At 38.6% G+C, this 26135-nt stretch overlaps 1 protein-coding gene across 4 annotated transcripts in view; it reads right to left on the reverse strand.

Annotated features, from left to right (window-relative positions):
• Positions 1-25511, reverse strand: part of LOC124588848 (protein mono-ADP-ribosyltransferase PARP12-like) — a 38884-nt gene extending 13373 nt beyond the window's left edge. The window contains exons 1-2 of one of the 4 annotated variants that reach the window (XR_006975805.1): positions 25219-25511; positions 4022-4178 (exon numbers count right to left, since the gene is read on the reverse strand). The gene's annotated coding sequence lies outside the window, so the exon portion shown is untranslated. Of the gene's footprint in view, positions 1-4021; positions 4179-12768; positions 13084-25218 lie in introns of those variants that run through there. The other 3 variants (XR_006975803.1, XR_006975804.1, XM_047131501.1) reach the window with 3 other exon arrangements.
• Positions 25512-26135: the final 624 nt, after the last annotated feature.

Below are 26135 nucleotides of genomic sequence, written 5' to 3' on the forward strand. Positions count from 1 at the left end.
CATCAATATGGTGTCTGTGACACATAAATAGCTGGCCACACAAGTGGACGTCCATGATGGTCCAAAACCGCAGGCAATTTCTTTGCGTATCTCTTAACAGATTGGGTCTGCAGACCTGAAGCCCACTATTTCCTACTAATGTACGGGCCATGCCCATCGGATGTAATCTCACTAATCTACCTGCGGGCTGAGTCTGTCTGTGTGTGTGGCGTAATGAGGCACATTTTCATGGTTTATCTGTGGACTGCAGTGCTCCTCACCAGACCAGAGGCCTCGAGCAATGGACTGCAGGTATTGTGACTGTCTCACCTAGTAAATTGTATAGTGCAGCATTTTATAGACCTTATATTTATTGTAATATATTTTTGACACTTCAAAAGCAGTTTATATATTAGAAACTATGAATGATAAAAAGAAGAAAATTGTGGCAGTCACTGGCAGTTTGTACACTATGTACTCATGTATTTCCCAAAAGAAAAATCACACAATACCTGTAAAATAATAGACATAAAACAGTGGATAATAACTGACAATATCAAATATGGTAAAACCAACATTTTACTGGCAGTCACCTACTGTGTTGGTTTACACAACTCTTCCCAGTCTTACACACTTCTTTCGAGAGGCCCACTTTTTCCTGAGGTTATTTCTGAAATCAGTGAAGGTATTTTAAATCTGTCTTTGCGACTCCAAAGAAATGCATATTTTTGTCATCAAATGTGTTTCCTTTTATTGAAGTAAAATAACATCAGTGCTCTTAATGAAATATATATACCATTTGGCTTGCTTCCTCCTTCTAAAATCAGTTCATTGCAAAAGATGTCGATGTTAGACCTTAAAGATTTTTGCTCATTTCTTTGCCAACTTTTTTTTTGTTTTGCTTTTTTTCCTTACCTGTGAGATCTCAAAATTTGTCAGGGAAACATGCTAAAACTTGTCTGGAAATCAGGGAATTTACCTTCGGGTAACTTCCAGCAACCCTGGTGCCTCTCTGCAACTCAATATGTCCTTTATGTTATGAGTAGCAATCTATTCTTTCCATTGATTTATTAATAATTCTTTTAATCATAAACAAATTAAATTAAATTAACTTGCCTGAAACATCATGAGCAGCCGGATATTATGAACTTTCATATTCAATAAAGAAGGCTGCCTTCCTGCCTGGAGCAGCTATTTAGGACTATCACAATTGCAATTTCATAAACAAGAGGCTTTGCCAAATTATTTTTCCACACAATTACAGAGCCTCCACCTCCATGGATTCATGAGGTTGCCTCCATACCCGTACACGTCCAGCCACTCAATACAATTTGAAATGAGACAAGTCTGACCAGGCACCACGTTCCAGTCATCAACAGTCCAATGTCTGTGTTGACTGGCCCAGGCGAGGCATAAAGCTGTGTGTCGTACAATCATCAAGGGTACACGAGTGGGCCTTCGGCTCCAAAAGCCCATATCAACAATGACACTTGTTGATGGCCCAGCATTGAAATCTGCAGCAATTTGTTGAAGGATTGCACTTCCGTCACGTTGAACGAATCTCTTCAGTCGTTGTTGGTCCCATTCTTGTATGATCTTTGTCCAGCCGCAGCAATGTCGGAGGTTTGATGTTTTACCAGATTCCTGGTATTCATGGACACTTGTGAAATGGTGGTACAGGAAAATCTCCACTTCATCGCTACCTTGGAGATTCTGTGCTCCGACTATAACACTATGTTCAAACTCACTTAAACCTTGATAATCTGCCATTGTAGTAGCAGAAAGCAATCTAACAACTGTGCCAGACACTTGTTGTATTATATAGGCGATGCTGACCATGGCACCATCTTCTGCCTGTTTACATATCTCTGTAGTTGAGTACGCATGCCTATACCAGTTTCTTTGGCGCTTCAGTGTAGATAAGCATTTGCTATTTGTAGAAAAATATTTATATCATTTGTATTACGTCAAGAATATAGATAGGGCCAGTTTCATGTAATTTTTAAAGTAATGCTACATGTTTCACAAGATCTACTCTTAGGTTATGTTGCATTTCATTCAGCAACTGCCAGCTAACAATTTTTGTGTTATTAAGTGTATGTTTCATCTCATCAGAAGAGATAGCCACAGCAACACCTGCACTGAACAGTATATCAATAGAGTACTGTCATCATCATCATCATCATCATCATCATCATCATCATTTCCGATTTTGTTACTACATTCAAAGGAAATACGTTTCTCTGATGAAAGACTCGGGAACTTGCATCATGCATGAAACATTGATAAAACAGTGACTTGAGGTATTGCATTGTCTTTTGTCAGGAGGGGAGTATATAATTTTTAAGTGAACACACAGCACAGTCCTGTATGTTTCCACAAAGAATGCCATGCAGATATATAACTAGGACACCCTAAATCATCTGTATCTTTATACCAGTGCAATAGGGATTGAAGCCATCTAACATATTAGTACATCAGACGAAGCACTTTCAACAGATGAATATTTTCAATGAAAAACATTCGAGAGCACATGAAGCAGTCAGTTTATTATTTAAGACCGTATCAGAGAACATGTTTGAGATGGTTTCAAGACAAAGATTATGAGTAGCACCCCATCTACTGAGTCTTCAACTGTACCAAGAGCAGCTTTGTGCGAAGAATGGAGTTCACTTTTATGGAGCTCTTAGACACCACAATATATTCAAATATTGCTGTATAGCTACTAGTGGTAATCACACCCGTAACATGATTTGTGCTATACTAACGGATAAAATCTAATTTTACACATTTCAAGTGGTTTTACACACACACACACACACACACACACACACACAAAACTTGGGTGTGTTGTGTATATTATAATGAAGAACATTTAAACAACCCACTGACTTACTGAAATATGTGCTCATATCAGTGTGCATCCCATACCAAGAGCGAAGTAGTATTGCATGAACAGTACTATGAACTACCTCTGCTATCATCTAAGACGATCATTAATTCCTTTCTTTAACTCTGTCAATAAAAGTTCTGTTACTGTTAACATGAAATTTCTACATTTGCTTTACCACATGAGAATCTTGAATGGTCAGGTTAGTAATTTATCATAGTGCCATATGGATAAGTACAAATGTCAGACCTCCATAAAATACACTGAAGTTATTTATGTACTCAGCAGATCGCCTTGTTATGTGTTCTTTTGTTTTGAAGACTGTACATGTCACAATTAGTAACAACAACAACAGATGCAGGTGAAAGTGTATGAGGGAAAAGGAGAAAGGGGGAAGGGGGGGGGGGGGCACCAAATGAGAAAGGGGGAAGGGGGGGCACCAAATGAGAAAGGGGGAATGGGGGGGGCACCAAATGATTCGGCACTTATGTGGAAAAATGTTCTCAAACTGGCCCTGCAAGTAATTTTGTTGGACAACACAGTACTGAATCATTTAACTGTCAACTAAGTGCTCAAAAGTTGTATCAGGATTGCAAAAAAAAGTTTGGCAACATCAGATTGTATTACAGCCATGCTGTGAGAGTCAATCTTGGGATGTTAAAACAACAACTTACTTTTTTTCACCTTTGTATGTGAATGGTGGATACACTTTGTGCCATTCACATATTGGGTACGAAGAGAAGCTCAATGCTTTGCTGCAAGTTTCCACATCTAATAGTGAACGTATTTGAGAAATGAAATGGGAATATGGAAATCCTGACATTAAGTAACTGTACAGGTCCATAAAATGGTTCAACACGTACATTTGTTAAAATTTTTATTTATGGGGACACCCACAACTGTTCTGCAAAATGTTCATGGTAAACGAATCTACCACAGGTGTAAAATACCTATTGATCGATGTCTCGCATGACAGAAGTAGCTATACACTACCACAGTTTTGGGGTCTTAGCTTCATCATCATGGGTATCCGAAATCTTAAGTAAAACAACAAATGTAACCTATTCCATTAAGCAAGTAACAATTTAAAAAAAATTGAAGATTGACATTTAAAATCTGAAAAACAGATCAAATGAATGGACAACAGCCTACCTAGCAGTAGCAGGAGGTCATGCCCATACCATCACAATTAATAGGCAAACATCTGCCATAGGTGGACCGTCAAATTGTGGATGTATTGAACACCAACTTTCAGTCGTGGCCTGAGAAAATGCCTCGTCCCAATGTTGCCACTAGGGGTGCATGCAGTCTGTAACAGTAAATACACCATAGGACATAACTACCCTGTGCTGCGGAAAGTGCAAGTCAGCTTACAGCCAGATAGGACAAACCATACAAATATACCAAACATTCACGGCCAACACTTTCCAAACACTGATACAGCATGCGTGTGTGACCCGTGTGGCTACGGGAAGCAGACCGAGCAGTAATGCTGCAGGCTGTATTTGTGGTAAACACCGCGACAGGCAGCGCATAACTCGGCATGGAGAAAAACTATGGTAATAGCACACATGAATGCCGAAAAAATGCAAGAGCAACATAGGTAATAACTGAAACTCATTGTGGTCCATTATGAGAGATGTTTGCTTTAAGAAAGAAATATGGAGAGCTAACATATAACACAGCACAGCAACTTAAACATGACCTCTTTAGTATAATCTTCCTCTAAATTACTAAAAGTGCTTAAGCTTTCGTCAACCAAGTCCACAACATCATGCATGGGAATATTTAGTATACATGCTCTTGACATTGAGAGAAACTAAAGTAGCTCCCTGTGGAACCTTAATTGCCTGCAAGAGTTGTGTAATTTCTGCTGAGAGGAATAGTAATGCCAGTTGAGGATGTTGTTAAGGTGTCTTTATAATTCATGGCCTGGGCTCCCTATAGAATTAATAATTTGCCTGAGAGGGGTGGATTGCTTATGGATCTTCAATGCGCCTCTAAGAGTGGGGTTCTTGGATTCATCAGTAATGCTCTATTCAATGAACTATACAAGAAGAAAAATTATGTCAGTGGTTAACTCTATTTAGGACTTTAATTAGCAGCTTTACTTAAGTGTAATATTTTTATGTGGTCATGTCACATATTATAGGTTTGATGACACAGTTAAAAGAAAATACTGACAGTAGGCTGGAACATAAGATTCAGGATCTGGTGGCAGGGTTGGCAACTAAAGATATGGTGCAAGGCGAGACTACTCTTAGGTCTTCATTTAGTTTCTTCCTAGGTTGCAGAACTGTACTGATATATATTTTACTGGGCATGATGTAGCTATTTTATTAAACTAGTCTGTTTTTAACAGTAATGAGCAATTTTGAAAGGAAAAAGCAGTATCTTATTGCTCATATTACAGTGGGATTAGATCTCACTAAAGCTCTACCAGTTTAGTAAAAAAGAGGTGGCTAGAAAACACAATAAAGCTATAGTGTCCCATGTTAGTTATAGGACAAATAAAAAATAGGATAATCGTGATAAAATATGTGTGGTTAAGGGGAAAACCACTGTTGTTCTATCTTGAGCTGAATATGAGGAAAAAGTTAAGGAATTTATCATGGGTAACAATATTACACAAACTAGGTTTGATCCGACCAATAAATTTTTTAGCAGAAGCCAAGATGGCATTTGAAAGTATTAAATAGGGATGTTAAAAGGTCAACGAGCAATAGTATTAAATAGGGATGTTAAAAGGTCAACAAGCAATCTGCTCTATCAGGCCAATTGTTAACTCTATAGGAAGGCTGTGAGTTAGCAAGGTACCTCACAAGGTTCCTCATCTTTTCAGATTATATTTAAGGAGCATTGTAACATTAACAAGCTCAAATGCATTTAGCATTAAATAATCATAAATTAGGGAATATTGAGGAAGATCTTTCTATACCTCACATCTTATGATAAAAGCTTAACTTTAAACATTTTGGAAGAGATCAAGATTTTCAGATGTAGGTTGAATTTTACAACTGCGGCAAATTTATTTACTGTGAACATGTATGTTTGTGTTATTAAGTGTATTCTTCATCTCTCATCACATGATGTAGCAACTGGAGTACCCACAGCAACACATGCCCTGGACAGCAGGTCAGTGGATGTCTATCATCAATCAGTGAATTCTGGTGTTGTTACCATGTTTTTTAGCAAATGTGTTTTTCTTTATGAAACAATCAGGAACTTACAAACGCATGTATATAAAAGATGGTATCACCTATTGCTGCTTAAAATTTTTGAAAAAGTTAGGAAAAGAATGGGTCAAATAAGTGAACAGTCTCCGTTGCAATTATGTAATTGTTTTATTAATTTCAGTTACACATTTCACATCAGACTGGAACAATAAGGAGATAATTACAACTCAAATATGTGAACACAGATAACAGTGGTTTAATATGGCTAAAAGGTGAGTGAAAAATTTCAAAACTTTTGAATGCAGAAAGTGTTTCATACTGGTTCCAGTTGTCCCGTAAAATGGCGGTGGAAAACACCCTTGTCATACACCACATGTTAAAGTGGGGGAACCCTAAAAGGGATGACAAAGCTAGATAGCAGAAAAACAAATTTGGGGGGGGGGATAAAATATGAAAGTGCCATGTAATTAAAATTCAATTTAGCAGAAAGGAACAACCAGTGCAGCTGCAGGCATGTTTACAACCATCAAGAGGAACAAGGTGGAACTGCAGTGCCCTTGCCAGCATTTAGTGCACATGTAGTGCAGCAAGGTTATGGAAAGAGAATTGTATGAGTTGAGGGCCAGTCAGGGGGCTGTGCTGGAGCAGTGGACTAAAAATTACATGTAAGGAAATGGCTTGAGAGGGGGAAGGAGAGGAGCAGCTTGCATATTTGAGGGACTTTGTGTATTAATATGAAAGAATAGCGGGAAAAGGAGATAAAAGAGGAAATGGGTGATGTGAGGTTAGTGTAAGATAGAGGATAATGTTTTGTTATAGGAAGGGGCTGTTGGATGAAAATTTTTGGCCTGGAAAGAATGGAAAGTAAAGTGTTGTAAGTGTAGAAAGAAAGAGGGGTTGGTCATTAATGAGGAAACAGGATGAGAGGGAGGGGAGGGGGTGGATGGGTGATGGTGGGAGCAGGAAGATTTCCTTTTGGAATAAGATGAAGAATATAGCATCATAAAATTCTCCATTTTTTTTCCTCTCTCATTGAGACTGTGATCTGAAGACCATCTCACAAACATGGGAATTTCTAATTCTACCAAAAAGTTTGGGGACATACTTGAGGATCTGTAGCTTGTCTAAAGGCGGCTGATTATACTTGCTTTTTGTGAGATGATCGGAAAAGACCATAGTCAAACACTGGATGTGTATGTTATGGGTAATTTGAGCTTTGTTTTAAGCAAATGACAGTTTTTCACGCATCTCAGTTTTTATAATGCCATATCTTCTGGACTATATGTCGTACAATAATATAATTATGGATGTACTTTCAGTGCGAAATGTGTTGCCAAACAGTTGGTAAAAAGAAGAAATAAATTAAAACGTAATGCCTGATGCGATAACCATTTTACCTTTCATCATTCTGTAGGAGGCGTCAGTGAGAAAAAATTTCGCAACAGTTCGAAATTATGTCTGAAGCTGATTGTAAATGCTTTCATTCTCAAATACAGGAATATAATCTGGGTATTTATGCGTGGTGAGATAACCCTTTCATGAGCCATGGGAAACCTGCCTTCCCACTATGATGAACTCGCTCCTAGCCCCATGGGATTCACAGTTCGCACCTCTGTATGGTGCTGCCACCTAATGAACAGTGTAGGGTCTACATCCAATCGGAAGTTCCCGACGTTTTTGCTGTACCTTCACGCAGAGGCATTGTATGGCTGAGTGTTGCTCTGTAGAGGTGCCTTTCAGTGCTGCTTGAGTGACATTTTGTGCTTGTTTTCCTCAAAGCTATAGTATAAGGTAAATACTTATGATTTTTGCAATGGTGTCTTATTATTTGGTGTTCCCTGTTTGTTGTAAAATGTGTTTTAGTTACATTACTTAAGGACTTTACTTGTTTGTTGGTGGGAAGTATCCTTCCCATCGCCCCTATCGTAGCACATTGTTTTACGTCTCTAGAACGAATATTTCCATATTTTGCCACATTTATTTGAAATTTTTGACTTAGTGGGTTTCAGAAATAATGCACAGATCATTATGTTACTAAAGAATGTCAAGTTTACCATACCGAACCAAGTGCTTGCTTCCAATGAATCTGTCATACTATTTTTTTACACTCTCCAGTTCTCTATTTCTTTGCATTGCTTTCCTTTCAGATGTCTCATTTCCTAGACCTCAACAATCTTCAACATGTTGACGAAATGTACAATATATTGTTTTCATTACCTGATGAAAGTGATTCAGAAACTGAAGGAGATGATGGTGCTGCAGATGAACTGAATGTTCTGATAACACAGTCATCAGTGATTCAAGGCATGTTTCTGTGGAACAAGACATTTATGGTGATGAACATGACAGTGAATCATTCGTGATTCTGACTGTTGCCAATATTGATACATTGTGAAAGTGAAGAACAATGGAACAGCAACTGTTCTTACTTCCACAATGTGAAGAACAACTTTGAAACTTGAACGGAAGGAAAACCAAAATTTCTCTGTAGTGCCAATGATCGGGAGTTCTCTTATTTTTCAAAGTTCTATGATGACATTGTTTTCACTCTCATTGTAAATGAAACAAACTTGTATGCAAAACAAAATTGTGGTAGTAGATGTCCATCAAACAGCTGGGTGGACACACTACTCAAGAAATGAGAGCTTATATAGGATGTCTTATGGGAATTCGCCAACTTCCTGCTCTCTAACTTCTGGAGTTCAGACCCTATACTAAAAGTAAAGCCAATTGCTAATAAAAGTAAAGCCAATTGCTAATGCAATTACAAGTAAAAGATTTAAAAAGATTGTAGAGAATGTTTACTGTAATAACAACGAAGCTGCAAAGCCAAGAAATCATCCAGAATATGATAAAATGCATAAATTACGGCCATTGATTGAAAAGCTTATTCAGAGCTGTAAGAATAATTATGAGCCCTCATCATTTATGTCAGTGGATGAATCGATGAGTCCTTTCAAAGGACGATCATCTATGAAACAGTATATGCCAATGAAGCCGGTGAAACAAGGCTACAAAGTGTGGTGCTTGTCAGATTCACTCACTGGATATATAATGAACTTTGATGTTTACACAGCAAGTGTAAGGCAGATACGGACTTGACATTGGGTGAAAGGGTTGTAGTAGATCTAACAAAGGAAATACATAATAAAAATAATATAGTTGCATTTGACAGATTCTTCGTCACCTTGAAATTGATGTCAACACTTTTGAAGGGTGTGTATGGATGTGGAACATTGAAGACCAACAGGAAAGATTTACCCAAATTTATGAAGGAAAATGTAAAATTGGAATGAGGAGAATTGCAGTTTGAAACAAAAGGAGACATTTCTGCAGTAAAATGGATGGATAACCATCCAGTCACTTTCCTGTTCTCATGACCCAAGAGAAACAGCCACAGTGAAGAGGAAAAACAAGGATGGTACTAGTTCAGAGATTTCTTGTCCTGAAGTTGTGACAGAATACAACAAAATAATGGGTGGTGTTGATAAGTTTGATCAATTACGAGAAAGGTATGCTATTGGCAGACTTTCTGTAAAATGGTGGCACAGAATATTTTATTTCCTGGTGGATGTTGCTATAGTGAACAGTTTTATACTGTGAAAAACAAGTAAAAGAGAAAGTGGACAGCATGATCAGCTCACATACAGGATCCATCTATCCAGACAATTGATCACTGGCTTCTCATCACGAAAAAGGCATGGACAAAACCCTGTCTTTCTGGCAAAAAAGGGTAAAGAACCTGAAGATGTTCGTCATGTGGCTGTAGGGGAGCATAAACCCTTTTTAGGAGAAACCTACAGGAAGTGCCGTCACTGTAGTACCAGGTCAACAGAAGCGTCCGATTCCACCCGTCTGCTTTGACCCATGGCGTAAGGGTGTCATGGTGTGTGATGTCATTAAGGTGCGGAGTTTACGAGTTGGTTGAGTTTGTGGATGTCTTGTTGAGTTTGATGGCACCCTCTAATTTTCGTAGTTTTATGTGTAGGTATTGGTGTTTTGGTGTTGTCAGCTGTGGACAAGGGAAATGTCTGATTCCAATGACCGTAGTGTTTGCTATAGGCGTTGGTGTTTTGGTATCGTCAGTTGTGGTTGACCTATATAGGTCAAGGGAAGTGTCCGATTCCTGTAGATATTGGGATTTTTTTTTCTTTTTTGTTGTTGTTCGACATTTTGTGTGTTTTGGGATCATGGTGTGTTTTTTTTACTGTTAAATTTACCTTGTCCCCTGCCTAAAGCCCCCAGTTTCCCGCGGTTGTCCCATTAGTTTGACTGTATTTTAGGAGGGAGATTTGATTGTCTTATTTATAAATATTTTCGTGTTTGTTGCCGTGTGTGTCTAGTGACATCATTGGCGCCATATTGGAGACATTTACGCCATATATGGCTTTGACACGTGAGTTAAGGGTGTTGTGGTGTGTGACGTCATGACAGCATGGAGTTTGGTTTGTAAGTGTGGCGTGTTTGTAGATGTTGTCGTATTGTGGTTTGTTGTGCCCTCTGGTGGTATGTTCAGGGCTTTCGTTTGTGTGGTGTAATGGGCTCAGTTTGCTCTTGCCCATTATCCAAAATTGTTCGAGTGTTGATTGCGTTTGTAGCGGAATTCGTTTCAGTGAGTTAATGATTTTGTGTGAACGTTAATTTAGTGTTGTTCGCTGTACGTCGTGTGGTAATTTTAGTAAAATTAATCGGTTGTTGTTCTTGTTCAGGAATGGATATGACGGATAAAATTAATAGTGCGCATCTGAGGGATATGAAGGGGAACACTGCTTTGGAACTGATAAAGTTTTTGCAGCTGTTCGGTTTAATTGTCGAGGTCGTGAAGTACTCTATTTGTGGCGAAGAAATGAAATTGGCTTAAGTTCCGGCGTCTCGGACCAGGGATGGTTATATGTGGCACTGTTGAATGGATGACATTTGGTGTTCCATACGGCGTGGTTCCTGGTTCGAGAAGTCTAGGTTGGGCATGCGTGAGATTGTACTGGTGACTTTTTATTTTTGTTATAGATCCCCACACAGTTTTTGTGCGCATGAGACTGGTGAGAGTGAGAGGAGTGTGCTTGATTGGTTTTCTTTTTGTCGTGAAGTGTGTTCCTAGTTCATTAAGTACAGGGGTAAGTTTGGGGGGGGGGCATGGGGTTGTTGAGGTGGATGAGTCACAGTTTGGGAAAAGGAAGTATGGGAGGGGTAAGTCTGTGGTTGGTGTCTGTTCCGGGGGGGTGGGTGGTCTGAATGTGTTTTTAGGGTTGTGGAAGGGAGGTCTAAGGCGGAATTAGTGGGGTTAATTGAAGTGTACATAGAACCGGGGTCCACAGTAGTTTCAGATGCATTTTCTTCATATAGGGGGTTGGGTGAGAGGGGATTCAATCATTTAGTCGTTAACCATACCTTAGAGTTCAAAAATTATGAGAGGGGCTTGCACAAATACAATAGAGGGGATGTGGGGGGGCTGTTAAGTCAGTTCTTGGGAGGGGGAAGAGGCGCTCTTCCAACCTTCAGTCTCATTTAGATGAGTACTGTTGATGGAAGTGTGTCCCTGAGGGCTATTGTGTTTTTCGGTATAGGCTGAAAGTGGTCGGTTAGGGTGGTTTGGGTCGGTAGGTAGGTGGGTGGGTGGGTGGCTGCTGCTCAGGGTGGGGTGGGTGGTTTATTTCATGTTAGTGTTTGTGAGGGGGGGGGGGGGAGGAGTGTGTTGGTTTGTGTTTTAGTTGTGGAGGATCTATTTTGTTAAAGTTTTTGTTGAGTTGTAGTGTGCGATTTAGATTTTTTTATGTTGCATTTAGTTTTTGTTTGTGGGTTTTTTATTTGGGGTGAGGGGGGAGGTTGGGTTGGTTGGGGGGGAGAGGGTTGAGGTGTGGGTGGGTCGGGTCTTTCTTTTGGTTGAGTATTTTTTCGTTGGTGTGTGTGTGTGTGTGTGTGTGTGTGTGTGTGTGTGTGTGTGTGTGCGGGCGTGTGTGCGCGCGCGCGCGCCTGTGTGCGATTGTGGTGGCCAACCTAGTTTGTGGCGCCGGAACTTTTTTGTGGTAAGTTTTTATTTTTTTGTTTTTAGTGTATGTGTTGAGGTCTAGGGAAGTGTTTTATTGAAATACGTGGCTGTGAATGTTGGCACTGGTATCGGGAGATATTTTTGAGCTATATAGGTCAAGGGAAGTATTCGATCCCAATGTGTGGCTGTGAATTATACCTCTTAATGCGCAAATTATGTCCAGTTCTTTATATTCGGTCACTATTTTCAAGATAAATTGGAAATAAATTTTTTTGTGCCTAGAAGCAGTCACTTTGGCTACCTGCAATTGCCTCTGAGTTTCGTGCCCATCGAAAGTCGCTCAATAGTATAACATACATGGTATGAAAATTCCAACTTCTTTCTCATAATGTACCTACACCAAATTTTCTGCCTGCATCAATTATACAACTCTCGATATGGTTATGTGTGTATGTTGTACAGAAGATGTTATAAGCTCTGTGATTACATCGATCTGTACCTATTCTCGTATTTACATGCAGGTAACGTGAACTGTTTTCCAAGTACGAATCTTTCAAACATTTTAATTCAATATCGGTACCATAAAATTTCTCGACGCACATAACACAAACTACTTTCCTTTTTCACACCGAGTATATTGCTAGTGTGTTGTTTTTAATGGGATAAAGTTAAATGTCACTAAAACATTAGTCCTTTTGAAATTTACAATGGTCATGTTAATGAGAGTGGAAACTTACCAAGTTGGAATCTTCCGCTAAGTCCGTAACAGAGATCAATCCGATATGACGTCGGTGTGGATGGGACGTTAAACCTTAATCTTCCTTCTTTTCTTTATAGACCGGGAACTAGATATTGCACACCGACCACTTCCAATCTTATCGTGTGCGTCGGCTATGAGTCACAATTTCACAGCGTTCTCGGTGACTTACGCAATTATTGCAGTGTCAGCGTCTCTGATTACAGCGCTAGTTTGTGCCTTGTGACTAGACTCTATTGACGTGTGCCCGACGAGCTCATTTGCAACACGAGGCCAACAAGAAAGACAAGACAGGCCGTGCCGCGTACGTCACACAGAGGATGTCACGTGACCGGCAGCGTCCTAACATCTTGTCACTTCAGAACAGATAGCACCTCTGTCTAAAATGCGTCCGTGAAAGTTTTATATGAATTAAAGTTGTGCTGGGTACACATATACTTGATTTCTGAATACTGTTAGACTTCGATGCAAGATATGCTTAGAAACCTTGCAATCAAGAACACAGTTGTAGGCATACGTATTTAATAGCTGAAAAACAGCAGGTCTGGCATGACAAATAAAACATATGCATCCCAATTAAGAGTTCATTCAATTTGTTTGCTTACTAACCAAGCACAGCTTACGTCCAGATGTATGTGGTTTTAGACATTTTTTGCTTGTGGTTCATTTTTGTCTCCAGTAACCAGTAAAGTAATTACACTACACAATAATTGCATGGACGAAAGGGAAGAATATGATCAGAATTTTTTCTAAAATGCAGTTACAGACAACTAATTTTCGACAGGCTCTCACATAGAATTCCATTCGTAACATTATTTGTAAGTGTATGAACATTTCTAACAGACAGCGAAATATTCAAATCACAGTGATCGAAACAAGTTAAAAAGACGTGTTGTAGGCATTTCCGTTCTAGATTACATTAACGCAAGGCGCAGAGAAATATCGGTAGACCGCCTTTGCTTTCTGTAGGTGTGTTTTCCTCACACGAAAGAAAATGTCAGCAGCCGATAGTTTTCCTGATATATTTCGTCGATTTTTCTCCAAGGTGTTTCATTTTTAATGAGTGGAAATTTAATTACAGAAGATGCTCATCTCCACAGAATGATTTCGACGAAGTTGTGCATTACGCCACAGTTTTGACAAGACTTGTAGGGCGATCACCTGAACGTAATAGATGTCCCTTATTTCCTGTTTTGCACAAATGCCACGTTGTTTCTACGAGACATAATAAAATACTTTAAGACAGGAATTATTACGTTCTTGGATTTGAACAAACCTGATGTATCGAATTGTCAGAAGCAAATTCTCACCTGTATTTTTCTTGCATATTTTATTCATTGCAATTAGAAAAAGGCACCTGATAATGAGGAAGAGGTTTCCTCGAAACAGGTTGTGCAAAATAAAGTAACTTTTAACATATTTTTGCAGTTTGGCGGTCAGTTCTACCAAAAACAAAAATCTCACCTGTAGTTAGATTAGATTAGATTAATACTTGTTCCATAGAACATGAATACGACACTTCGTAATGACGTGGAATGTGTCAGGTTAATAATAGATGTCTGTACAAGATATTACATTACACAAAATATTGCATGACACTAATTTTTTTTCCCTTAGTTTATATCTAAACATTCAGCCAATGAGTAGGAGGAGTTGTCATCTAGAAAATTCTTTTAATTTATTTTTAAATGTTGGTTGGCTATCTGTCAGGCTTTTGATGCTGTTTTGTAGGTGACCAAAGACTTTTGTGGCAGCATAATTTACCCCTTTCTGTGCCAAAGTCAGATTGAACCCTGCATAGTGAAGATCATCCTTTCTCCTGGTGTTATAGCTGTGCACACTGCTATTACTTTTGAACTGGGTTGGATTATTAACAACAAATTTCATAAGTGAATATATATACTGTGAGGATCCCTAGATCCTTAAATAGATGTCTGCAGGATGACCGTGGGTGGGCACCAGCAATTATTCTGATTACATGTTTTTAAGCAATGAATACTTTTCTACTCAGCGATGAATTACCCCAGAATATGATGCCATACAAAAGCAGTGAATGAAAGTAGGCACAGTAAGCTAATTTACTGAGATTCTTATCACTAAGTTTTGCAATAACCCTAATAGCATACGTAGCTGAACTCAGACGTTTCAGCAGACCATCAATGTGTTGCTTCCAGTTTAACCTCTCATCAATGGACACACCAAAAATTTTGAAAATTCTACCTTAGCTACAGACAAGACTTGTCACTTACCTGTTTCTTGAGGAAGTCAGTGTTGATGCAGATATTATGTTTATCGAAGAAGGACTATTAGTTTTTTGGAAGAACTGCTACATCATTTCAGTGTTCTCCACAATGGAAAAATTTCTATTTGGAGTACTGACTGTGTAGTAATATATAATGTTTGTGTCTGAAGATGACACTACAAAATGCATAATCTAAGTTCTGTATTTTTTTTCCTTCATTTTATGCTCACTGTTTTCTAAGTAGTTCCAATATAAAATTGAGCATTTACCATCTTGGATTACCAGTTTACTTCTCTACTAGCCCCCTAACTGTCAAGCAGCACCTACATTTACAAACAGAATGAACTGAATAATAGGAAATGAATTTCCAAACTGAAAGGACAATTTCAATTTATAAGGGGCCCTGTATCCAGGAGAGTAGTATTTGAAACTTTTTTGAATGTACCCACATGTGTTTGTTGGCTTACATCAGCAACACCTGAGATAAACTATCATCAAACAGTGTACTACAGGTAGTTTCCACAAATCAGCAACAAGCACTACTTGATAAACATTAAAATTTCTTTAGCTTTATGCTTTCTGTACAACCCGAATTTATACCAAGGTCTCTCTGTCCTAATACCTCCTTCCACACACACGGACTTGAATACACCAATAATAAGCACCAGTAAATGTTTTTCACTTCATTCCTAACTGAAGTGTAGTATAGTAAGAACCAGGTATCAAGACAATAATGAACAAGAACAAACATTTCACACATAATTTATTTTAACAAATTTGTAATGCTTTTAAAAACAGACATTTTCATTACTCATAACAGTTGATATTAATTGAGGTAAGATAATGTTTTAAACTCTCTACAGTAGTGTGATAAATTTGTAAATATAATTTTACATCTTACTGTGAGCTTTCAAGTTTCCAATAAAAGTGACCCTATTTGCCCTCTGAAGGTTTTAATGAAAAAAGATGTTCCAACTTATTGGTGCTATACATTTCATGGCAATACAATACTGCCTTAGGTCAATTTATTATTCATTTAATGATACTACTCTCAAAAATTTTGAGGCAGTTTACACATCTAATAAATTCTTTACAGGCATTGTAGAAAATGACAGAATTAGCCAAATGATCACAAAATCTGTTGCTGCCATGGATGTGACACCAAGAAAAACAAAAACATATGCTTAAATCAGACTAAATGCCCGACTATATAAAAGAAATTAGACACACGTTCTCTGAAAATGCTTTACAACCATATTTGCAGTATCACTACTTCATCAAACAATATTTGCAGTAGAATTTGCTTTCTCATGCTGTATATATATATGGACATGCAATCTGAGGTATAGATGCCAAGTGTGGAGACACGGGAGCATTTGAACCAAGATTTATTTTCTGCTCCACTCTATGTATGCTATCTCATAATGACACATTTGTGTTCAATGTAATTTTAATGTAAACAAACCAACCACAGAAACAACATATGTATAAGCATTAATGCATTATGTATTTGTAGATTATCTGTGTAATGAACAAAAATAAAGAAATGAAAACTCAAGAAATCAAGTGGGCTACTAGTGTGTACTGCTGCACTTTTCATTATCAGTAAAGCATGAATAGACACAAGAAATCTAATGGCAGGAATTGAATCTGTTACATTCTATTTCCTACTATGTGAAATGAACTGAATGGGAGGGTGGAGATGCAAGTATGACAAAAGAAAAAAAATAAACATACTTCACAGAGGAAATAAACAAATTCCTGACAATCCATTGTGTTGCCATGGAATTATCTGTAAGTTACTGAAAAGACCATCCTCGACAACATCAGAAGCTGCAACATCATCATCAGCAGCAGTAACATCATCAACAGCACTTTTGAAGGATGAGAAGTCAATAGAAGCAATATTGTGTAGTACTGTGAGGAAACGGAAAAGCATGCCTGCTCTTAATCCAAAGGATTTTTTAGTCAAGGACAAAAAGAGAGAGAAACCTTCAAGGTAAGGCTTCTTAATCCTCCACCAAAATATTCTGTCCATGAGAAATAAAGTCCACCAACTAGAAGTGGAACTACAGACTAGGCTATAGACAACTCACTCGCTTGCATCACAGAAGATTGATGCAGCGCACCTTAAATAAACCCTAATGGTTTAAACTCTAGCATTTCAGTACAGCAGAACCTTTATGTGGGATGGTGGGTCATGCATGTGCGTTAAGGAAGGCATTATGTATGAAGTCAAAAATGACATTATTTCATTAAGTGAAGAAAAACATATAGAAATATCAGCCATAAACATATGGGACACAAATATGTTCCAAAGCCTAACCATATTATATATACATCGTTCTACTAGCAGTGATATGGAAATTTTCATCACAAAACTGAACCTTCTGGGAGGTAAATGGGAAGAATATGGAAACACTTAAAACTACAACAATGGGTTATACATATTATATTAAACAGTAACTAGAGAGCTCACTGCAGAGTGCTGTTTAAAACATTGGGTATCCTGACAGTTCCATGTTGTTGTTGTTGTTGTCTTCAGTTCTGAGACTGGTTTGATGCAGATGCAGCTCTCCATGCTACTCTATCCTGTGCAAGCTCCTTCATCTCCCAGTACTTACTGCAACCTACATCCTTCTGAATCTGCTTAGTGTAATAATCTCTTGGTCTCCCTCTATGAGTTTTACCCTCCACGCTGCCCACCAATGCCAAATTTGTGATACCTTGATGCCTCAGAACATGTCCTACCAACCGATCCCTTCCACAAACTTCTCTTCTTCCCAATCCTATTCAATATCTCCTCATTAGTTACGTGATCTACCCACCTAATCTTCAACATTCTTCTGTAGCACCCCATTTCAAAAACTTCTATTCTCTTCTTGTCCAACCTATTTATCGTCCATATTTCACTTCCATACGTGGCTACACTCCTTACAAATACTTTCAGAAACGACTTCCTGACACTTAAATCTATACTCGATGTTAACAAATTTCTCTTCTTCAGAAACGCTTTCCTTGCCATTGCCAGTCTACATTTTATATCCTCTCTATTTCGACCATCATCAGTTATTTTGCTCCCCAAATAGCAAAACTCCTTTACTACTTTAAGTGTATCATTTCCTAATCTAATTCCCTCAGCATCACCCGACTTAATTCGACTACATTCCATTATCCTCGTTTTGCTTTTGTTGATGTTCATCTTATATCCTCCTTTCAAGACACTGTTCATTCCGTTCAACTGCTCTTCCAAGTCCTTTGCTGTCTCTGACAGAATTACAATGTCATCTGCGAACCTCAACGTTTTTATTTCTTCTCCATAGACTTTAATACCTACTCTGAATTTTTCTTTTGTTTCCTTTACTGCTTGCTCAATATACAGATTGAATAACATTGGGAAGAGGCTACAACCCTGTCTCACTCCCTTCCCAACCACTGCTTCCCTTTCATGCCCCTCGATTCTTACAACTGCCATCTGGTTTCTGTACAAATTGTACATAGCCTTTCACTCCCTGTATTTTACCCCTGCCACCTTTAGAATTTGAAAGAGAGTATTCCAGTCAACATTGTCAAAAGCTTTCTCTAAGTCTACCAATGCTATAAACGTAGGCTTGCTTTTCCTTAATCTTTCTTCTAACAAGGGAACCTCCCCATCGCACCCCCCTCAGATTTAGTTATAAGTTGGCACAGTGGATAGTCCTTGAAAAACTGAACACAGATCAATTGAGAAAACAGGAAGAAGTTGTGTGGAACTATGAAAATAATAAGCAAAATATACAAAGTGAGTAGTCCATGTGAAAGATAAGCAACAACAATGATAATCTGAGGTCAGGAGCGGAGTGGTCCCGTGGTTAACGAGAGGTCCTTGGTTCAAGTCTTCCTTCGAGTGAAAAATTTTAATTTTTTATTTTCAGACAATTATTATCTGTCCATCTGTCCGTCCGATGCGAGGTAACTGCGCCTTAGTATGGGGACGCTACACCTAAACAAACATCGAAACACGCGACGTCAGTCGACTACAGCGCACAGAAGAGAGAGTATTCCTGCTAACGAGGCTCCCTGGCTGGCAGTTGACTGTTCGCTACTTTGGACGAGAGTGCATTAAATAAGTGAGATGTATTTCGTGGGCAATATGTTTTCGGTTCCCATTGAAGAGGCACGTCCTTTCGTCTACTAATCACATGGTTTTGCGGTGCGGTCGCAAAACACAGACACTAAACTTATTACAGTGAACAGAGACGTCAATTAATGAACGGACAGACCATAACTTTGCGAAAATAAAGAAAGTAAACTTTTCACTCGAGGGAAGACATGAATCAAGGACCTCTCGTTCCGCAGCTGCTCACGCTAACCACGGGGCCACGGCACTTCTCAGCTTCCACTATCCTTGTTGTTGCCTATCTTGCGCATGGACTACGCAGTTTGTATATTTTGCTTATTTTTTTTCATAGTTCCACACAACTTCTTCCTGTTTTCTCGATTGATCTGTGTTCAGTTTTTCAAGGCCTATCCACTGTGCCAACTTATAACTAAATCTGAGGGGGGTGCGATGGGGAGGTTCCCTCATAAGATAAGTCGTAAGGTCAGTATTGCCTCACGTGTTCCAACATTTCTACGGAATCCAAATTGATCTTCCCCGAGGTCGGCTTCTACCAGTTTTTCCATTCGTCTGTAAAGAATTCGCATTAGTATTTTGCAGTTATGACTTATTAAACTGATAGTTCGGTAATTGTCACATCTGTCAACACCTGCTTTCTTTGGGACTGGAATTATTATACTCTTCTTGAAGTCTGAGGGTATTTCACCTGTCTCGTACAGCTTGCTCACCAGATTGTGGAGTTGTGTCAGGACTGGCTCTCCCAAGGCAGTCAGTAGTTCTAATGGAATGTTGTCTACTCCCGATGCCTTCTTTTGACTCAGGTCTTTCAGTGCTCTGTCAAACTCTTCACGCAATATTATCTCTCCCATTTCGTCTTCATCTACATCCTCTTCCATTTCCATAATATTGTCCTCCAGTACATCACCCATGTATAGATCCTCTATATACTCCTTCCACCTTTATGCTTTCCCTTCTTTGCTTAGAACTGGGTTTCCAGCTGAGCTCTTGATATTCATACAAGCGGCTCTCTTTTCTCCAAAGGTCTCTTTAATTTTCTTGTAGGCAGTATCTATCTTACCCCCTAGTGAGATAAGCCTCTACATCCTTACATTTGTCCTCTAGCCATCCCTGCTTAGCCATTTTGCACTTCCTGTCGATCTCATTTTTGAGACATTTGTATTCCTTTTTGCTGCTTCATTTACTGCATTTTTATATTTTCTCCTTTCATCAATTAAATTCAATATTTCTTCTGTTACCCAAGGATTTCTATTAGCCCTCCTCTTTTTATCTACGTGATCCTCTACTGCCTTCACTACTTCATCCCTCAGAGATACCCATTCTTCTTCTACTGTATTTCTTTCCCCCATTCCTGTCAATTGTTCCCTTTTGCTCTCCCTGAAACTCTGTACAACCTCTGGTTTAGTCAGTTTAACCAGGTCCGATCTCCTTAAATTCCCACCTTTTTGTAATTTCTTCATTTTTAATCTACAGTTCATAACAAATAGATTGTGGTCAGAGTCCACATCTGCCCCTGGAAATGTCTTACAATTTAAAACCTGGTTCCTAAATCTCTGTCTTACCACTATATAATCTATCTGATACATTTTAGTATCTCCAGGATTCTTCCATGTATACAACCTTCTTTTATGATTCTTGAACCAAATGTTAGCTATGATTAAGTTATGCTCTGTGCAAAATTCTACCAGACAGCTTCCTCTTTCATTTCTTAGGCCGATATTACACTATCAAATTTCTTTGTCAAATATCTTTGTCAAAAATCTTTGTCAAAGGTATTTGATGGTGTAATAGGAACTTTGTCAAATGTCGTCCAATATTTGATCAAATCTAGGGCCTCGCTGTAGATTTGATCAAAGAAATCGCTTGTCTTCTGTTCACTGCAATGTGACATGTTACCACATGGAGCGCTAGCATCGCTGCAGCGTTCTGTCGTCTGTAGTGTTTTTATAAATATTGCCGGTAAATACAATTGGTGTGTGCCAACAACTACAAAATTAATAGAGTTGTATGAAGCTGATGAGGCGCTTTACAGCGTGATGCACTCTGAATACAAAAATAGATTAAGGAGATTGGAGACCTGATCTGACCTGACCTGACCTAACCCTCTCCTGTAGCAAGGAATCAGAGTGTTACAGTGAGCCTGTTTTCTGAAGATGTAGCAGTTCTTAAGTGAATATTGTGCTTTGTGATATGAGGATACACTTCACTGAGCACATACAGAAATGTATGCTCATCCATTCTTAAGTAATTGATGTACGACTTGACATCTTCCACTGTAAGCTCATGTAACAAGTTTTGTTGAATGCTTTTATCGTGTCGTCGTAAAACCCACGGCTTCACCCAGATTAGATTAGTTTTTCGTTCCATAGATCCGTGCTGAGGAGATCCTCTTGGATGTGGAACATGTCAATTTTTTTAAAGGTGAAATAACAATACTAATAGTATGAATAAATACAATAAATCGTTTTTTCTATTAAAAATTTCGTCAATGGAGTAGAAGGAGTTGGCCACTAGTAAGTCTTTCAGGCTCCTTTTAAGCCGATCTTTATTTGTAACTAAATTTTTTATGTTTGCTGGCAAATTATTGAAAATGAGTGTTCCTGAGTAGTGGACCCCATTTTGAACTTAAGTGCTTTTAAGTTCTTGTGCAGATCATTTTTGTTCCTGGTATTGTATGTATAAACTGAGCTGTTTGTTGGAAATGAGATATATTTTTAGGACAAATTTCATTAAGGAGTAAATATACTGAGAGGCAGTAGTTAGTATATCCAGTTCTTTGAAGAGATTTCTGCAGGACATCCGTGAATTTACTCCACAAATAATACGTATTACACACTTTTGCACTCTGACAACTTTTGTTTGACCTTGAAGATTTACCCCAAAATATTATACCATATGACATTATGGAATGAAAGTAGGCAAAGTATGCAAGCTTTTTCATTTTTATGTTGCCTATGTCTGCTAAAACTCGAATTGCAAGTACAGATTCGTTAAAGCGTTTCTGCAGGTCTGTGGTGTGCTCCTCCCAAATCAATTTATTATCAAGTTGTAATCCCAGGAATTTAAGACTGCCAACCTCGTATGTATGGTTCCTTTTTTTTCCCCCACTGCTTTTCCGCATGTGCACAAAATGCAATTGCGATACGTACAACTGCTGCGGTTAATAACAAGTTGTTGTCAGCCATCTTGAACTTTGACGAAAAATTTGATGACAGTGTAATACCCCTTCTAGCACTACGTCAAAGATCTTTGTCAAATTTATTTGACGGAATATTTGATCACATCTTTGATCAAATCTTTGACAAAGAAATTTGATAGTGTAATACCGGCCTTACCACATGGACAGATACATATTCCAGTTTGCTTAACAATGTGTTGTGAAGCAAACACATACATTCAGCATTATCCACTGCTTTCACTACTTTTGACATGCATATCTCCGGAGAAATGGAAAGCTGTTTGCCACGTGGCATAAATTACTGAATAAAGTCATTCACAAGCAGAGAGACTGTATGCCACATTATTCCAACTGTGATCACCACTGTCTCTGTAGGCAAAGTCGGTATACCCCTGTCCAGTTCCTTCACAAAGTTGTACGAAGAATCTACCTCAACTTCTCTGTTCAGCTGCAACCATTCAGTACATTTGTCACACTTAGATTTCTGAAGGGCTTTCCTAGCTGCATAACCTCCTATGTATGTCAAAATAGGTAACACGTTAGGTGGAACATCATCCATACCAAAGGTGATGTCCATAATATCAGAAAAAAATGCTAATGTTAATACCACAGTCAGCTGCTGTTGGGCAGGAATTATGTGTTTCAAGTGTACATTATCATTTTGAGCTGCAAACAGTACATCATTTTTTAATCTTAATTTTCTTTCATTTTCTAAAACTTGGATGTAGCTAATGTAGTAATTTGCCCCACTCAACTGTCGGTAGCACCCAAAGCGGCCCTCTAAATCATCACTTTGAAATTTTCCTAGCAATATGTAGTCAATGTCATATTTCTCATCAAATAAGTATGGAATTATCTGCAGAAAAGATTCAGTTGTTAATATTAAAGACTGGAATGTCTGTGATGTTAAAGCATCACTTATTGGTACAGATACTCTCCAAACTTTTAGCCAATGACACAGATTATTTAGAAATGTCACCTGATTGTCTGTAGTCTTCCTGATGGCTTCTCTGTAAGGATCATTGAATCTCTGGCCTTCAAATACACTTCTAACATTCACAATCTTCCACCAGTTCACAATCACCTGAAGGAAAGTCACTGTCTGATTTATGTGCTCAGTAACATTAGGCATATCCTTTGTTGCATGTTTTAAAGCTGCTATGTTATTATCATTGAAAATTTTCAAAGCTAATTTCATATTTTGTTTCTGAATATACGATGGATACAGCACTCTAGCTGATAGTGTGTGGCCATATTTGACTAGAGTTTCTTTCCTTCTCATATATCAACTCCAAATGCTTATACTGTGCTGTCAATATTACTGAATGATCAGTCATGTCAGGAAACTGTAACACTTTATTAGGCCTAACACTTCTTTTTGTCTGCCAATTGTTCCTGATACATTTCAGGATGTGTACAGTGTCAAACATACAAAAACGTTTCCTGCAAGAATCTAGAGGGTGTTCAATACTGGGTTGGAGAATTCTACTGGGGGTGAACAGTTCATATGCCTTCCTGTTTACACTGTTGTTATCTACTATTAGACTAACAACTTTGAAGCCCTCTCTTTCCACCATGCACAGAACATTACTGATCAAAGATTTCAGCTCCTCACTTGTCATATTAGCTACTGGTATAATTGATACAACATCAACATATTTAGACAAAAGAGAAGAGACCATAAAAACCTGTGCTGTTTTGGCACACGTCTCAGGATGAGAAAAGCTACTCCCATGTATTGAGCCAGATTTAAATGAAAGTTGTGGTTGCACATAAATCTCATCTAACAACAGACACACTAACAACTCATGTTTTTCTAAATATTCCACCCTGTTTTCTAAATAAGGACTTGTTTGAACAGATGAAGTGACTAACTGGTAATTACAAATTAGTTTCTGCAGGGTTCGTGGGTGGGGTAAAAGCATTAAATCACATTTCCTCAAGGCACTGTATGCACTGACAGAATGTACATACAAGCAGCATGCCACTATCATGGTGTTGTTGCCATAGGGTCTGTTGTTTCTTGAGATTTGTGATACATGGAGTTGTTCGACAATAAATTTCAGTTGTGCATTTTCATCATAATTTGGGATAGTCTGCAAGCAATTGACAGCACAGTTTAATTTATCTGTAGCACTAGGCAAAATTTCCCCTTTCTCAACCATTGACATTACATTTTCTAAAACGTTTATGGAAATTAATTTCTTCACATCACTGATGGATACATTAATTGCAAAATGAATTCCTTCACTAACATTTACTCTAAAGCTCAAATCACTATTAACAGTGATGAATGCAGTAACACAAGGTATTCCCCTGTCTAATCCCAAGAGGCAGATATGCAATTTTCCATCATCTCTAATCACAGACCACCTGTTGCTGCAAATTTTCTGGCCTTCTAGAAATACAGAAATGTCATTGAGACACGAAAGTGAATTTTGTTGTAGGTGTAAGTTGTTTGACTCAATACTGTCTTGCATAGCTTTTTTAAGATTATCGTCTTCCACATCAGCAAGACGTCTCACTTTTGTAGTTGACTTAGAACAGTATGAGGGAGTGTTGGGAAAAATAGTTGGAACAGCATTTTCGGTAAGTTTTGGGATTATTCTGGGAAATTCTTTCAGTTATCCTCTGTCCATAATTATGTCCACTCGAATTACACGATTCATCGAAGTGTTTTACACAAATATTTGGCCGTTTTAGTTTGGTTACGTCTGTTGGGATATTTCGAAGCCACAGTGCACGTCGACTCTCGTCAGATGGCAAAGAAAATGTAGTCGTTATCTCTGTTTCGGAATTATAATTCGACCGACAACCGAACACACTACATCGAGGTGGCATTTCAAGAGTTCCAGATCTAGAAATAAAATGAAACCGTATTTCAATACATTACCTCGAAAATACAGTGAGGTGTAAGATCTCGAAATCACGTCAGGATAAACACACAGAGACGGTTAGAGTCTTGTAAAGTAGTAAACGAAGATGCATTTGAGGTTAACACACCTTGCTTACAATTCTCAATGTTTTGCACACAACACCGTAAATATAACAAATTGTGGATGCATCACCACCACACATATACACACATATTCTGTTGATGCACTTAGTTAAACTCCACTTTTGTAGTACGAAAAACAAACGCAACAAATAGCAACGCTCTTTCACACACGTTGCTTCCACTAGCAAAACAAGATGCCGAGTGTGACGTCACGTTCAGGCGCCGGGGCCTGTATTCCTCGTTGGCCTCGGTGCCACATCATTGACGTATGCCTCATGTGACGCTAGTCACCTTTCTTTTTTTTTCTTTATTCTGATTTTAATACCAGTATAATAACAGGTATTAAAATCAGAATAAAGAAAAAAAATACCAGTATAATAACAGGTATTAAAATCAGAATAAAGAAAAAAAACAGTGTAATAACAGGTCCCTTCAGGGACTCACACCTAGTGAGTACGTGGCTGGCGACCACGGGGTCCCGAGCTGAGTACTGACATTGCTTCTACTTACTTATGCCAGGCTCCTCACTTTTATCTTTCGTATTTGGCCACCCTCGGCCAACTCTTGTTCTTTTCCGACCCTGACGCTATTAGGTTTCCAGGGCTAGGGGTCTTCCATTTCCAACCTATACTTCTACTGAGCCGAATATCTCCCGGGATAAGGAGATTACCTTCTATCAAGTGCCAACGGCCTTCTAGGAGGGCGGATGAGCGGCTAGAAGGAAGGGCACTCTCTTGCCCTTGGGGTGGGAAACTGCTCCTAAAGGCGAAGGAGCCACAAGGTGGCCAACGGCATAGGATGGAGAAGGTAAC

This window comes from Schistocerca americana, chromosome 2 (assembly GCF_021461395.2).
Source record: "Schistocerca americana isolate TAMUIC-IGC-003095 chromosome 2, iqSchAmer2.1, whole genome shotgun sequence".
Lineage (NCBI taxonomy): Eukaryota > Metazoa > Arthropoda > Insecta > Orthoptera > Acrididae > Schistocerca > Schistocerca americana.